The following is a 5,189-nucleotide window of genomic DNA, read 5'->3' on the forward strand; positions in this document are numbered from 1 at the left end:
AGTGATCAGTTTGTTAGCACAGTTTTCTGGAAATCTGCAATTAGATACTTCATAGCGCAATGAACATTACAGTGACAAAGGAAATTTCCACAGATGAAAACTAGAAAGAAGCTTTCTTAGAAACTTCTTGGTGATGTGTGAATTCATCTCACAGAGTTACACTTATGTTCGTGGAGCAGTCCATTAACACTGTCTTTGGGGAAACTGAGAAGGGCTTCTTTGGATCACATTGAGGCCTACGTGATAAAGGAAATTTCATCCGTTCAAAACGTGAAAGAAGCTTTCTGAGAAACTTCTTTCGATCTGTGAGTTCATCTCACAGAGTTACAACCCTGCCTAAGAAGCGTTGCTAACACTTTTTTGGGAATCTGCAAAGTGATATTTGGAGCCTATTGAGGCCATGGTGATAAAGGAATTATCCTCACATAATAACTAAGGAGAAGCTTTCTGAGAAAAACTGCATTGCCATGGTGAATGCAACTCACAGAGTTACACGTTTCTCTTCAGTGATCAGTTTGTTAGCACAGTTTTCTGGAAATCTGCAATTAGATACTTCATAGCGCAATGAACATTACAGTGACAAAGGAAATTTCCACAGATGAAAACTAGAAAGAAGCTTTCTTAGAAACTTCTGGTGATGTGTGAATTCATCTCACAGAGTTACACTTATGTTTCGTGGAGCAGTCCATTAACACTGTCTTTGGGAAACTGAGAAGGGCTTCTTTGGATCACATTGAGGCCTACGCTGATAAAGGAAATTCATCCGTTCAAAACGTGAAAGAAGCTTTCTGAGAAACTTCTTTCTGATCTGTGAGTTCATCTCACAGAGTTACAACCTCTGCCTTAAGAAGCAGTTTGCTAACACTTTTTGTGGAATCTGCAAAGTGATATTTGGGAGCCTATTGGGCCCATGGTGATAAAGGAATATCCTCACATAATAACTAAAGAGAAGCTTTCTGAGAAACTGCATTGCCATGTGTGAATGCAACTCACACGAGTTACACGTTTCTTTCAGTGATCAGTTTGTTAGCACAGTTTTCTGGAAATCTGCAATTAGATACTTCATAGCGCAATGAACATTACAGTGACAAAGGAAATTTCCACAGATGAAAAATAGAAAGAAGCTTTCTTAGAAACTTCTTGGTGATGTGTGAATTCATCTCACAGAGTTACACTTATGTTTCGTGGAGCAGTCCATTAACACTGTCTTTGGGGAAATGAGAAGGGCTTCTTTGGATCACATTGAGGCCTACGCTGATAAAGGAAATTTCATCCGTTCAAAACGTGAAAGAAGCTTTCTGAGAAACTTCTTCTGATCTGTGAGTTCATCTCACAGAGTTACAACCTCTGCCTCAAGAAGCAGTTTGAACACTTTTCGTGGAATCTGCAAAGTGATATTTGGGAGCCTATTGGGGCATGGTGAAAGAAATATCCTCACATAATAACTAAAGAGAAGCTTTCTGAGAAACTGCATTGCCAGTGTGAATGCAACTCACAGAGTTACACGTTTCTCTTCAGTGATCAGTTTGTTAGCACAGTTTTCTGGAAATCTGCAATTAGATACTTCATAGCGCAATGAACATTACAGTGACAAAGGAAAAATTCCACAGATGAAAAACTAGAAAGAAGCTTTCTTAGAAACTTCTTGGTGATGTGTGAATTCATCTCACAGAGTTACACTATGTTTCGTGGAGCAGTCCATTAACACTGTCTTTGGGGAACTGAGAAGGGCTTCTTTGGATCACATTGAGGCCTAGGATAAAGGAAATTTCATCCGTTCAAAACGTGAAAGAAGCTTTCTGAGAAAATTTTTCTGATCTGTGAGTTCATCTCACAGAGTTACAACCTCTGCCTTAAGAAGCAGTTTGCTAACACTTTTTGTGGAATCTGCAAAGTGATATTTGGGAGCCTATTGGGGCCCATGGTGATAAAGGAATTATCCTCACATAATAACTAAAGAGAGAGCTTTCTGAGAAACTGCATTGCCATGTGTGAATGCAACTCACAGAGTTACACGTTTCTCTTCAGTGATCAGTTTGTTAGCACAGTTTTCGGAAATCTGCAATAGATACTTCATAGCGCAATGAACATTACAGTGACAAAGGAAATTCCACAGATGAAAACTAGAAAGAAGCTTTCTTAGAAACTTCTTGGTGATGTGGAATTCATCTCACAGAGTTACACTTATGTTTCGTGGAGCAGTCCATTAACACTGTCTTTGGGGAAACTGAGAAGGGCTTCTTTGGATCACATTGAGGCCTACGCTGATAAAGGAAATTCATCCGTTCAAAACGTGAAAGAAGCTTTCTGAGAAACTTCTTTCTGATCTGTGAGTTCATCTCACAGAGTTACAACTCTGCCTTAAGAAGCAGTTGCTAACACTTTTTTGGTGGAATCTGCAAAGTGATATTTGGAGCCTATTGAGGCCCATGGTGATAAAGGAATTATCCTCACATAATAACTAAGGAGAGCTTCTGAGAAACTGCATTGCCATGTGTGAATGCAACTCACAGAGTTACACGTTTCTCTTCAGTGATCAGTTTGTTAGCACAGTTTTCTGGAAATCTGCAATTAGATACTTCATAGCGCAATGAACATTACAGTGGACAAAGGAAATTCCACAGATGAAAACTAGAAAGAAGCTTTCTTAGAAACTTCTTGGTGATGTGTGAATTCATCTCACAGAGTTACACTTATGTTTCGTGGAGCAGTCCATTAACACTGTCTTTGGGGAAACTGAGAAGGGCTTCTTGGATCACATTGAGGCCTACGTGATAAAGGAAATTTCATTCGTTCAAAAAGTGAAAGAAGCTTTCTGAGAAACTTTTCTGATCTGTGAGTTCATCTCACAGAGTTACAACCTCTGCCTTAAGAAGCAGTTTGCTAACACTTTTTGTGGAATCTGCAAAGTGATATTTGGGAGCCTATGGCCCATGGTGATAAAGGAATTATCCTCACATAATAATAAAGGAGAGCTTTCTGAGAAACTGCATTGCCATGTGTGAATGCAACTCACAGAGTTACACGTTTCTCTTCAGTGATCAGTTTGTTAGCACAGTTTTCTGGAAATCTGCAATTAGATACTTCATAGCGCAATGAACATTACAGTGACAAAGGAAATTCCACAGATGAAAACTAGAAAGAAGCTTCTTAGAAACTTCTTGGTGATGTGTGAATTCATCTCACAGAGTTACACTTATGTTTCGTGGAGCAGTCCATATAACACTGTCTTTGGGGAATCTGAGAAGGGCTTCTTTGGATCACATTGAGGCCTACGCTGATAAAGGAAATTTCATCCGTTCAAAACGTGAAAGAAGCTTTCTGAGAAATTCTTTCTGATCTGTGAGTTCATCTCACAGAGTTACAAACCTCTGCCTCAAGAAGCAGTTTGCTAACACTCTTTTCTTGGAATCTGCAAAGTGATAATTGGGAGCCTATTGGGGCCCATGGTGATAAAGAATATCCTCACATAATAACTAAAGAGAAGCTTTGTGAGAAACTGCATTGCCGTGTGTGAATGCAACTCACAGAGTTACACGTTTCTCTTCAGTGATCAGTTTGTTAGCACAGTTTTTGGAAATCTGCAATTAGATACTTCATAGCGCAATGAACATTACAGTGACAAAGGAAATTTCCACAGATGAAAACTAGAAAGAAGCTTTCTTAGAAACTTCTTGGTGATGTGTGAATTCATCTCACAGAGTTACACTTATGTTCGTGGAGCAGTCCATTAACACTGTCTTTGGGGAAACTGAGAAGGGCTTCTTTGGATCACATTGAGGCCTACGCTGATAAAGGAAATTTCATCCGTTCAAAACGTGAAAGAAGCTTTTGAGAAACTTCTTTCGATCTGTGAGTTCATCTCACAGATACAACCTCTGCCTCAGAAGCAGTTTGCTAACACCTTTGTGGAATCTGCAAAGTGATATTGGGAGCCTATTGAGGCCCATGGTGATAAAGGAATTATCCTCACATAATAACTAAGAGAGAAGCTTTCTGAGAAACTGCATTGCCATGTGTGAATGCAACTCACAGAGTTACACGTTTCTCTTCAGTGATCAGTTTGTTAGCACAGTTTTCTGGAAATCTGCAATTAGATACTTCATAGCGCAATGAACATTACAGTGACAAAGGAAATTCCACAGATGAAAACTAGAAAGAAGCTTTCTTAGAAACTTCTTGGTGATGTGTGAATTCATCTCACAGAGTACACTTATGTTTCGTGGAGCAGTCCATTAACACTGTCTTTGGGGAAACTGAGAAGGGCTTCTTGGATCACATTGAGGCCTACGCTGATAAAGGAAATTTCATCCGTTCAAAACGTGAAAGAAGCTTTCTGAGAAACTTCTTTCTGATCTGTGAGTTCATCTCACAGAGTTACAACCTCTGCCTCAGAAGCAGTTTGCTAACACTGTTTCGTGGAATCTGCAAAGTGATATTGGGAGCCTATTGGGCCCATGGTGATAAAGAAATATCCTCACATAATAACTAAAGAGAAGCTTTCTGAGAAACTGCATTGCCAGGTGTGAATGCAACTCACAGAGTTACACGTTTCTCTTCAGTGATCAGTTGTTAGCACAGTTTTCTGGAAATCTGCAATTAGATACTTCATAGCGCAATGAACATTACAGTGACAAAGGAAATATCACAGATGAAAACTAGAAAGAAGCTTTCTTAGAAACTTCTTGTGATGTGTGAATTCATCTCACCAGAGTTACACTTATGTTTCGTGGAGCAGTCCATTAACACTGTCTTTGGGGAAAATGAGAAGGGCTTCTTGGATCACATGAGGCCTACGCTGATAAAGGAAATTTCTCCGTTCAAAACGTGAAAGAAGCTTTCTGAGAAACTCTTTCTGATCTGTGAGTTCATCTCCACAGAGTTACAACCTCTGCCTTAAGAAGCAGTTTGCTAACACTTTTTTGGGAATCTGCAAAGTGATATTTGGGGCCTATTGAGGCCCATGGTGATAAAGGGAATATCCTCACATATAACTAAGAGAAGCTTTCTGAGAAACTGCATTGCCATGTGTGAATGCAACTCACAGAGTTACAAGTTTCTCTTCAGGATCAGTTCGTCTACCTTATCGCTACCAGTTTCTGGAATCTGTCACACCGCCCACGATTAGCCTTCCCAATTATGCCGCAATTGAACATTACACGTTGAACAAACACGGACATCAGGTTTTC

The sequence above is a fragment of the Rhinopithecus roxellana genome, chromosome 21 (genome assembly GCF_007565055.1).
Source record: "Rhinopithecus roxellana isolate Shanxi Qingling chromosome 21, ASM756505v1, whole genome shotgun sequence".
NCBI classification, from domain to species: domain Eukaryota; kingdom Metazoa; phylum Chordata; class Mammalia; order Primates; family Cercopithecidae; genus Rhinopithecus; species Rhinopithecus roxellana.